Source organism: Myxine glutinosa, chromosome 1 (genome assembly GCF_964187855.1).
Source record: "Myxine glutinosa chromosome 1, kmMyxGlut1.1, whole genome shotgun sequence".
Taxonomy (NCBI): domain Eukaryota; kingdom Metazoa; phylum Chordata; class Myxini; order Myxiniformes; family Myxinidae; genus Myxine; species Myxine glutinosa.
In genome coordinates, this window is record NC_136261.1 from 433,370,201 (window position 1) to 433,382,624 (window position 12,424).

Below are 12,424 nucleotides of genomic sequence, written 5' to 3' on the forward strand. Positions count from 1 at the left end.
GTTTTGGATTAAAAATATAACTTATAAAAAACACTTATGCGAAACTGCTTATCAGATCGATACAAAACTTGATACACAAGTTAATATACCAGTGGGGGGGGGGGGGGGGGGGAATATTTGCAAACGATGTCATCAGTCATTTGGGTTGACCGCCATCTTGAAATTAAACATAAAGTATGTTGTGCATCGCACGATACTTGCGAAATCCCTAAAATAAGTAGTTGGCCTATGATGACCTCAAAAATAATTGGTGGTTGGATTCATTGACCTAGTATGCAAATCCTCTCATAATTTCAAGTCGATCGAATAAAAATTGAGGATTTTAGAAATCTGGCCTATGTTGGCCTTTTGACTGAGGTTGACCTCAAAAAAAACTTTGTGGTTGACTTTATTGACCAGATGTGCAAATTTTCTTAATTTCAAGTTAATCGAATGAAAATTGAGGATTTTAGAAATCTGGCCGTCTGTTGATCTTTTCACCGAGGTAGACCTAAAAAAAAGTTGGGGGTTGAATTCTGTGACCAGATATGCAAATCCTCTACAAATTTCAAGTTTATTGGATGAAAATTGAGGATTTTAGAATTTAACAAAGTTGGTGACCTTTGGCCTATGTTGATCTTTTGACCCCAAAAACAAAGGGCATCTTGCTTATGACCAACTCTACCATTTCGTGAAGTTTGGCAAAGATCAGTTGAAAAATGTGACCTGTAGGCGACTGACATACAAACAGACAGACAGAATAATGCACAAGACCAACCAATATACTTGAAAGATCTTTGATTTTCGAAGGTAATAATATATTCCAGAGTACCTCTTGATGGATCAATGCAAAATGTCATACATATGATTAACTACTGATGTGGCAAATATATTTGTGAACTATGACTGCATCAGCCACGTAATATGGTGGCCATCTTGTGTCGAGATCGAAGACCTCAAGGGAAGGAAGAAGAAGAAGAATCAGAGGAAGAAGAACAACAATGTTTAATAAAATCGATTATATACACACGTGTGGAGCGAGGCTCAAGAATGCGCCGCCTACACGCAGCGGGCAATTCCTCAAGACACTCGCTGAAAAATAAGTGGAAAGGCATTTCATTTATAGCAAAATATTAGACAAGAATCTGCGCTAAAAACATAGCAATACAAGGCCATAAGGACAACATCTCCCATTGTCCCGTCCTACAGAAGGTCAAATTTAGACAACAAGATGTAAGCATAATGATAGGCTACGCTTTTTTTGGCTATCTATCTAAACATATCAGACCCGAGCACAGGCCGAAGTAAATATTCTTATACACTAGGCTAAATGGTAGATGAAGATTGGATACGTCCTTGGTTTAGGAGACATACTAAACACTACGAAGATATATAATTAATTATTCCCTTTGTGAAGGAGGCGTTTGGATGACATCTTTTTTCCTGTACGTGGGTCGAGAGCATTTTATCTACTGTTTGGCACATTCATTCAAGGACTAATTTACTAGGCTAAGGATCCACCCTGCACGTTGAGCCTCGAAACCACTTTTTGTCCACTCGCCTCTGCCTGCAGCTGAGTTCAAATCAGTTTCCAGAAGCACGATATATAATCTCAGATGTTATGATCAATTGAGTCATGGGGCTAAAACCCTAATGGCTGACAGTTCCTTCCTTTGTCTTGACAAGACACCTCCTTGGAAAGACACCAAATTCATCAATTAGTTACATGCCAGGCACGACATAGCGTCACGTATACTCAAAGAGAGAGATACCGGCCCTAACTGGTCGTCTAACATTCAACGCATAAATTGTTAGCCATAATTCGCGACGACGGCGCCTGGTTTAAGAGATTGCTGCCGCCCGCCAGATTCCGAATCCACCCTCGCTGCAGCGTAGGTGCGACCCGGTTGCCAGCCAGATTAAGGGCCCTCTTTATGCAGGTGAGGTCCTCGCGAATCAGGGCAAACAATCGACGTCCAATGCCATCAAGCTTTGTACATGTGATTGCTCTGTGAAAGACAAGGAGGCACATTCGTCATCACCAATATCCATCTCCTCATAGTCTGTGTCAACGTCAGTATTCAAAGTGTTGGGTGTTTTGAGCTGAGACGATCCCAAAGTGGTTGTTACAGGTGGTGTAAGTGGTGGTGAGGGTGGTTCTTCCGGATATCCCAGATACATGTTTGCCATCCGCTCCTCACTGCTGGTATAATAGCAATAACTTTTAAAAGAACCTACACTTTCTAAATTACAGGTTAAATCATCCCAACTAAAATCATAATCATTATCAGAATCCCAAGCATCAATAGGTTCATTGATTTCAAGCCAGGAATCATAGATCCCTAAAGCCACATCCTCCTGCCACGAAACGTCGAGGCCATCAACCCAATCGTGGGGGTCCGAGACGATAGAGTTGGCCGGTTCACCAATGGCCTTTGGATCCTTCCCGTATAGTGAAAGTAACATCCCATTGGTGGTGGTGGGTGGGGTCCATCCTGTGAAACATTTTCTCACACAAATCATGATTAGCGATTTCATTATAATCACGGTGAGTACGATTCCCACGATTATGGCCAGGCCTGTCAATAGCCATTTTACAATGACCCCTGTCCATCCTCTGAACCAGGCTGATATGCTGGACCATACATTATTGGCTTCTTCCCTTTCCTTTCGGCTATCCGTGAGATCCTGGGTCGCGGCCTTAAGCCGAATGATTGAGGCCTCTATGCCTTCCGAGTGATCGGGGATATATGTGCAACATTTTCCATCAATAACCCCACATACTCCTCCCTTTTCTGCTAACAACATATCCAAAGCCACTCGATTCTGCATCACCATTGTTCGCATATGCACTAATTCGTCTTCCAATTGTAGTTCCGCGATTCGGGTTTCGTTTCCAATTCGTTCCATTACTAATGCGAGACTATCTATTCGCCAATCATTCATAGTCACTCCCGCTTGGGGAAAAAATGCTCCTAATAGGACCTGCCACCAGCGTCCGTCCAGTCTTACTGTTCCATCCGGGTTCCAAAGAGAGAATCGTTTCTTCCTCTCGTGGGTAGGGGTGTACCCTGTTTCATTAAAATGATCTACCAAATTTACCTTGGGAAAAATGGATCCCAGATAACAAGTCCCTCCCCACTGTTCGGGTAGGTATGGATATGCTTTATTTCCGCAAATAAACATTACTCCATGGGGTGGGATAAGGGCCGAGGCCATGCATTTACCGATCTCAACGCGGGTGGCGCTTGGTGTCCCCCAAGATATGGTTAGCTTGGTTACGTTATGCTGGGCTTGGTCATCTATGGTTATTACAAGGGGGCCTCCCTTTTCTCTCCCTCTGGTGTCGGATGGCAGGGTATGGGTACATTCCGAGGTTCCCATCTGAACGTGTCCCTTTCCCATAAGACACACCCGTCCCTTTTGCTCTGTCACCCAGACTGGATCAGGTGGTTTGTCTAACAAAGCCTGCTTAATGGGTGGGGTATATCGAAACTCCCGGGAACACACTGCCTGCGATTTTGGGCCTATCAGTTCCAAGGTTGTGGTCAGACATGGGGTACGCAAGGGTCCTGAGCACATATCTCGTAGGGACAGGGGTAGCACTACCATTTCTATCCCTGTCGTACTGGTGTGGGGAAAATGCATGCACACCCAACACCGTGATCGGTTCTGTACTTTCGCCATTGCACGGGTCACTGTCCAATACGTATTTTCCTTTGGCTTTTTCCTGCTTTCGATCCGTGGGTGCGGAATTAATATGTGTGAAATGCATGGTGGCCTATCATCGTAGGGGGAGGTCATGAATTCACATTGTAGTAATAGAGTAGTGCCGCTGTTCAGTAATACATGCGTGGTTAAATTGTTCGAGTCCTTTCCCCATTTGTAACCCGGCCTGGCCATGTTTACTATTGGTGCGCCGCCTTGTCGTGGCGCTTGCTTCAAACGACTGAGGGCAGCAAAACCTGTCTTCCTTCCATGTGAGTCTGTGTACAACACCCTCCACATTATCCGTGTCCATACATCTTCCTTTACATGGCAGCAGGGTATATTTATCCTCTGACCCCAGATAACTCTCTGCCGGTAGACCTTAACAGTTTGGTCGCCATATACATATGTCTCCGTGTTCGCCCATGCCCTCGTGTCCCCAGTGCTGGCAAAGCTGTAAATTAAACTAAGTGTGATCGCCACCCCTAACAGGCGGTGGTGCAGCATCCTCGATCTGTGGTGGTGCGTTTGAGGTGTCTGTGTTTGTGGGTATGGCCAACTTACAATGTGTGGCATGTACTCAGGACGACTTGCCCTCACCAAAACACCGCTGTTGGTGTGATCAGAAGAACTTGGTGGTGTGGATGGTGGTGTGGATAGGCTTGCTTGTTGGCTCCGGTAGGGCCTCCCGAACGCGTTCATGTATGCTGCGTGCCACATGGGATAGACCTATGCAAAACTTTAAAAAAACATGTCATCCATGATAGGTAATTCAAGTGCTGCCATATCCGTTGTTGGCTGATGCCGTTGACATATAGCGCACGAGCGACAGACCATGGTAACCACAGTCGAAAGGCCTGGTGCTGCCCAGGTGGAAGTGACCTGCCTCATCACCTCACCCCCCTATGGCACACATGGCCATTTGAATGCGCCATGCGTGCCAACCATGGCAATAAAGCTCGCGGTGCCACGGGTTTGTCATTAATCGTCCACATTTGTCCTTCTGCGGGGCACTGAGCTCCCAATTTAATCCAATTTTTGCTGTTTTACGTTTGAGGCCGCGGCTTGTAATTGTATTACATCGAACTCTGTAGGTGCGGATGTCGGAACGTCTGTCTTGAGGTGCCAAATTAATTATGAACCCTTCATTGTTGTCCAACACATGGACCGTTCGGTGTTCAACATTGTATCGACGCCTTACTGGCGTTTTCCGCAGTCGGTCCATCATCCATGTACGACAGTACCCTGCCATTCCCAAAAATCGCAACGAACACACTAACTCTTCACTGTTATCCTTCACTTCACTTCAAAATTTCACTGTTATCCTATCAATACCTGGACAATTTTCCCTTCCTTTCTAGATACGCGAATTTCACATCAGTATAAACCCACTGGAAAAATTATCTGAAAAATAACTAGCCTCCCAAAACCATTTCCCTGCAAGAGCGGGGTTAGCCTTGCGGTCCACATGACAATCTTTTTTAATTGGTGTGATTCCCATATACCCACTCCTGGTGGAGTTCTGTTCACCTGGTCTGCAGAGCCGTGATCCAATCTTCACCAGCCCCCAATCACCTTCTTATCACAAAACAACAGTCCATAACTAACCACTTTTCTTTATTTCCTGTCTTCTCCATCAACTTTTATAATCTTTTCCCCTCCCTTTCTTAGCAAACCTTGCAAAGTCACTTGTCATTGACAAATTATCCATCTAATTCGACTTTTCTTTAACATCTTCGCACTTTCCATGACCTTCTTCACACTTACTTTAAACCTTTTCTTCAGACACAACCCACATGAGTTATGAAAACAATTTCCCCTTCCAGGCACGTGTCTAGCCACTCACAAAGTGTCCATAAGACAACGTCATCATATTCCACAGAACTCCACCACTCTATTTAAATCCTAAACATGCCCAATGGGCAATCCACGAAAAAATCAAAGCATTTTCAGTCCCCTTTTTCCCATATACTAGTCAATGTAAGTCAGCCAAACATAAACAAAGAGGTTCCAGCGAGTTGTGACCTCCATAACTCTAAACAACTCCGCTGGCACCTTTTAAAACAAACTTTCCCAGTCACTTACTAAAATAAAGTGCAGCTCTTGTCCGTAGATATACGTTAACCAAGGTTACATGAGACTTGACAACAATAGAATTTGGCTACCTACAGAAAAAGTACCTGCACAACACATTTACAAACCAATTCGTCCCCTCGTATTAGGGAACGTCACAAATGTTCCACCACAATTTACAGCAGGTGACCACCCACCTGCCTTCTGTCGAAGTCCAGTTTAATTTCCATTCACAGACAGACAGACAGACGAATCCCCAACGTACTAACAGGATGGTCTCACAGAGGCCATTCCATTCAAATCTGTAGGCTGCCACGATTCTTCCCGCCAGGACACACTATCATAGTCCCCATAGTCACACGACACGTCAGCAGACACAGTGAATGACATTCAACATCATAGCAAACGCCGCAGAAACTGCTCCTCCTTGATCCATATCTGCAGACGCAGTCAGACACACCCAGTTGGACAGACAGACTGGCTCCACATTACAACTGCAAACATCCGAAATGACAACAGCTAACACCAAATATTTATTGTCCCCCTTTCAGGGAAGTCAAATCAACCACCATTAAAGCACAAAACCGAGAACGACCATATACTCAGAGTATATGCCATATACTCAGAGTGAGACCCGAAAATCAAGCAGACAGACCGACAATCGAACCTGTCTTTCGACACTGCCGAACGACAAGTTCGCAGACACTGAGGGAGTGACATTCGACCCCCAGTAGATACCGCGGACACCGCTTTGGTCCGCACCAGCAACTCCCTCAAAATCAGTGTTCAGAGACATGACTCCATAGACAGCCAGAAAGCCAGACAAATACGGACACACACACACAGAGATTAATATATTTTTACAGATTAATATACAGAGATTAATAGATTAATATAAACAATTAATATATTGTCCACATTCATCTTGGTCAACCCAACCCATTCTGGCTCTCCCCAAGAGCTCTGTGTCCGGACAGACAGACAGATAAACGGACCGGTGAAACCATAACCATCCATTCTTCCGATTGGACTCACGTCAGCATCACATGTCATTTTTGCCTTCATTCGACGCATTCTGCCATCCCAAGTCGGCCAAATACAAGCCCCGGCCATGCCGTTGAATAAACACCCTGTCGGTCGACAGCCTATTATTTTTGACTTTCACTCCCATTCTCCCTTGCTACATCTGGAGAGCCGTTAATGTGGGGATGTAATTGAACACTTGTTTTAAAGCCCTGTCTACACATGCTCTCCATAACATTCTCATTATTCCCTGCCAATTTTACTCATCCGGATTGCCCAACGCCCGCAGGCAATTTGGGGAATCCCTTGTCAGTCAATGACACACATCAATGACACACACACAATAAACACAAATACACGCTGCAATGACAGATCATTCATTCCCTTGTACACAAATACCATGTGACTGACCTTTCATTCTCCATACAATACAGTATAAATTCATGCACACTCATGCACACTCATGCACACTTCAATCCTACTTACCTGTGAACTCTAACACATCCAGTGCGTAGCTTAACTTAAAATACTCATTATTCTACCTTTCTTGGGCTAGTCCCTCCTGGTAGTCCTAAGATCGGGTCGCCCCCCGATTCCTAACCTTAAACGCAGTTCTCACGCCGGAGTAACTTAATACCTATTATCTATCACCCACATATGGGTCTACCTGCTTCTCACGCAGGAAGCTTACCTTACCTCCTTATCCCGGGCGCCCTGTATAATCGATTCATTACCCACTGCTGCTCTGATTTATACTAAATTTGGTTCGGAATGCAAGCCATGTGGAACAGCCGACAGAGGTCCACACGTGTCCAAAGCAAGGCGGGAGGCTTCAATTTCGAGGTGCAAAAATGCGTACCCACCAAATTAGATGCCGGCAGGCCTCCCTCCCGACCTGGAACGTGAGGATCCACCTCGTCTGCACACTTGGATGTATCCCACTTCTGACACCAAATTGTCGAGATCGAAGACCTCAAGGGAAGGAAGAAGAAGAAGAATCAGAGGAAGAAGAACAACAATGTTTAATAAAATCGATTATATACACACGTGTGGAGCGAGGCTCAAGAATGCGCCGCCTACACGCAGCGGGCAATTCCTCAAGACACTCGCTGAAAAATAAGTGGAAAGGCATTTCATTTATAGCAAAATATTAGACAAGAATCTGCGCTAAAAACATAGCAATACAAGGCCATAAGGACAACATCTCCCATTGTCCCGTCCTACAGAAGGTCAAATTTAGACAACAAGATGTAAGCATAATGATAGGCTACGCTTTTTTTGGCTATCTATCTAAACATATCAGACCCGAGCACAGGCCGAAGTAAATATTCTTATACACTAGGCTAAATGGTAGATGAAGATTGGATACGTCCTTGGTTTAGGAGACATACTAAACACTACGAAGATATATAATTAATTATTCCCTTTGTGAAGGAGGCGTTTGGATGACATCTTTTTTCCTGTACGTGGGTCGAGAGCATTTTATCTACTGTTTGGCACATTCATTCAAGGACTAATTTACTAGGCTAAGGATCCACCCTGCACGTTGAGCCTCGAAACCACTTTTTGTCCACTCGCCTCTGCCTGCAGCTGAGTTCAAATCAGTTTCCAGAAGCACGATATATAATCTCAGATGTTATGATCAATTGAGTCATGGGGCTAAAACCCTAATGGCTGACAGTTCCTTCCTTTGTCTTGACAAGACACCTCCTTGGAAAGACACCAAATTCATCAATTAGTTACATGCCAGGCACGACATAGCGTCACGTATACTCAAAGAGAGAGATACCGGCCCTAACTGGTCGTCTAACATTCAACGCATAAATTGTTAGCCATAATTCGCGACGACGGCGCCTGGTTTAAGAGATTGCTGCCGCCCGCCAGATTCCGAATCCACCCTCGCTGCAGCGTAGGTGCGACCCGGTTGCCAGCCAGATTAAGGGCCCTCTTTATGCAGGTGAGGTCCTCGCGAATCAGGGCAAACAATCGACGTCCAATGCCATCAAGCTTTGTACATGTGATTGCTCTGTGAAAGACAAGGAGGCACATTCGTCATCACCAATATCCATCTCCTCATAGTCTGTGTCAACGTCAGTATTCAAAGTGTTGGGTGTTTTGAGCTGAGACGATCCCAAAGTGGTTGTTACAGGTGGTGTAAGTGGTGGTGAGGGTGGTTCTTCCGGATATCCCAGATACATGTTTGCCATCCGCTCCTCACTGCTGGTATAATAGCAATAACTTTTAAAAGAACCTACACTTTCTAAATTACAGGTTAAATCATCCCAACTAAAATCATAATCATTATCAGAATCCCAAGCATCAATAGGTTCATTGATTTCAAGCCAGGAATCATAGATCCCTAAAGCCACATCCTCCTGCCACGAAACGTCGAGGCCATCAACCCAATCGTGGGGGTCCGAGACGATAGAGTTGGCCGGTTCACCAATGGCCTTTGGATCCTTCCCGTATAGTGAAAGTAACATCCCATTGGTGGTGGTGGGTGGGGTCCATCCTGTGAAACATTTTCTCACACAAATCATGATTAGCGATTTCATTATAATCACGGTGAGTACGATTCCCACGATTATGGCCAGGCCTGTCAATAGCCATTTTACAATGACCCCTGTCCATCCTCTGAACCAGGCTGATATGCTGGACCATACATTATTGGCTTCTTCCCTTTCCTTTCGGCTATCCGTGAGATCCTGGGTCGCGGCCTTAAGCCGAATGATTGAGGCCTCTATGCCTTCCGAGTGATCGGGGATATATGTGCAACATTTTCCATCAATAACCCCACATACTCCTCCCTTTTCTGCTAACAACATATCCAAAGCCACTCGATTCTGCATCACCATTGTTCGCATATGCACTAATTCGTCTTCCAATTGTAGTTCCGCGATTCGGGTTTCGTTTCCAATTCGTTCCATTACTAATGCGAGACTATCTATTCGCCAATCATTCATAGTCACTCCCGCTTGGGGAAAAAATGCTCCTAATAGGACCTGCCACCAGCGTCCGTCCAGTCTTACTGTTCCATCCGGGTTCCAAAGAGAGAATCGTTTCTTCCTCTCGTGGGTAGGGGTGTACCCTGTTTCATTAAAATGATCTACCAAATTTACCTTGGGAAAAATGGATCCCAGATAACAAGTCCCTCCCCACTGTTCGGGTAGGTATGGATATGCTTTATTTCCGCAAATAAACATTACTCCATGGGGTGGGATAAGGGCCGAGGCCATGCATTTACCGATCTCAACGCGGGTGGCGCTTGGTGTTCCCCAAGATATGGTTAGCTTGGTTACGTTATGCTGGGCTTGGTCATCTATGGTTATTACAAGGGGGCCTCCCTTTTCTCTCCCTCTGGTGTCGGATGGCAGGGTATGGGTACATTCCGAGGTTCCCATCTGAACGTGTCCCTTTCCTATAAGACACACCCGTCCCTTTTGCTCTGTCACCCAGACTGGATCAGGTGGTTTGTCTAACAAAGCCTGCTTAATGGGTGGGGTATATCGAAACTCCCGGGAACACACTGCTGGGGATTTTGGGCCTATCAGTTCCAAGGTTGTGGTCAGACATGGGGTACGCAAGGGTCCTGAGCAAATATCTCGTAGGGACAGGGGCAGCACTACCATTTCTATCCCTGTCGTACTGGTGTGAGGAAAATGCATGCACATCCAACAACGTGATCGGTTCTGTACCTTCGCCATTGCACGGGTCACTGTCCAATACGTATTTTCCTTTGGCTTTTTCCTGCTTTCGATCCGTCGGTGCGGAATTAATATGTATGAGATGCATGGTGGCCTATAGTCGTAGGGGGTCTGTGACGTCATGAATTCACATTGTAGTATCAGAGTAGTGCCGCTGTTCAGTAATACATGCGTGGTTAAATTGTTCGAGTCCTTTCCCCATTTGTAACCTGGCCTGGCCATGTTTACTATTGGTGCGCTGCCTTGTCGTGGCGCTTGCTTCAGACGACTGAGGGCAGCAAAACCTGTCTTCCTTCCCGATGCTCCCCCTTCCTCTTCATTAACGGTATGGACCTCAAACATCCGGGGCCTCCGCTCAAACTTGACTGATCTCTCCATACAGGTTGCTTCTGACAAACCAGATGTGATCTGCTTAACAGAAACTTTCCTCCTTCACGATGTCTCTGATGCCATGGTATCTCTCCCAGGTTACTCCCTCCTCCGGTATGATAGACCTGAGCCTCGTCCTGGAGGTGGGGTTGCTCTCTTTATAAAAAACTCTCTCCCTCACTCGCCCTCCACTGCCCTCTCTCCATCTCACCCCCAGGAATACCTTTGGCTACGGCTTCCCCTTCGCTCCCACCTTTTGTTCATATGTGTGTTGTACCGTCCACCAAACAGCGATGACTCCATCTACATCTCGCTGTCTGATAATATGGACCAACTTCTATCTACCCATCCCAACTCTCTCTTCCTCATATGTGGTGATTTCAATTGTCACCATGCCAGTTGGCTGGGTGTGGGTACCTCTCTCACCAGCCACGGCTCTTCAGCAAAGGACTTCTGCGACTCACTGGGACTGACACAATCTGTCAATTTCCCGACCCGGATCTCAGTCAACGGAGCATCTTCTCTTCTGGATTTGGTTATGACAAACTTCCCTGAAAATGTCTGCTGCTCTTCTTCTGCTCCAATCGGCTCATCTGATCATGTGCTTGTCAAAGTGGACATCTCTCTGACCATTCTCAGAGAGCCTCCTCAGCGTCGACGAGTCCGGCATTTCACTCAGGCCAACTGGCACGGTCTTCAAGCAGCCATCAATCATCTGGACTGGTCTCCCATCTCTACCGCCTCTGACATCAACTCATCCTGGGAATTCTTTCAAAGTAAATTGCTCTCTCTCATGCACAGATTTATCCCATCTCGTCTTCAGTTGTCATACCCTTCCTCCCGTCCATGGTACACGGAATCTTGTGGTGAGGCTGTTGCCCTGAAACAACTTGCTTTCGTCTCCTGGAAAGCAAATCCAACGGAAGGAAATCTCATTTCCTTTCACAAAGCCCGAAACAAGTGTGTGTCCACCCTCAGGAGAGCCAGGAAACAATATCTCACCGTTCTCAAGACCGAACTCTCTTGTCTGTCTCCCTCTTCCAAATCCTGGTGGCGTCTGGTCAAATCTGTTTCTGGTGTTTGTTCCCCCTCCATCCCCTCCCTCACCTCAAATGGCTTAACGGCTGACTCCGCACGTGAAAAAGCTGAATGCCTCAACTCTGTGTTTGCCTCTAAATCTTGTGTCCCAAACCCATCCCTCTCTGTACCCACCATACCCAGTCGTACCCAGCTGCTCCTGGACTCTGTGTCCTTTCCTCCTGACAAGGTGGAAAAGTTTCTGTCAACCCTCGACTCTGATTCTGCAACTGGTCCTGACGGCATCAGCCCACGGGTCCTAAAATCATGTTCTTCCGCTCTTTCACTCCCTCTTTCTGTTCTCTTCACCCTCTCTTTTGCTCAAGGTCATCTGCCATCTGCTTGGAAATCAGCCAACATCACTGCTTTGCACAAAAAAGGTGCAAAAACAGATCCCAGCAACTACAGACCAATCAGCCTTCTCCCAATTATCAGCAAAGTCATGGAATCCATCATTGCTTCAGATATGAAATCTTTCCTCTTCTCCAATG

At 45.9% G+C, this 12,424-nt stretch overlaps 1 long non-coding RNA gene across 1 annotated transcript; it reads right to left on the bottom strand.

Annotated features, from left to right (window-relative positions):
- Positions 1-966: 966 nt before the first annotated feature.
- Positions 967-10,369, bottom strand: LOC144889653 (uncharacterized). The gene is made up of 2 exons (XR_013621962.1): positions 7,647-10,369; positions 967-4,394 (listed from the first exon to the last, which is right to left on the bottom strand). It is a non-coding gene; the product is annotated as an uncharacterized LOC144889653 (long non-coding RNA).
- Positions 10,370-12,424: the final 2,055 nt, after the last annotated feature.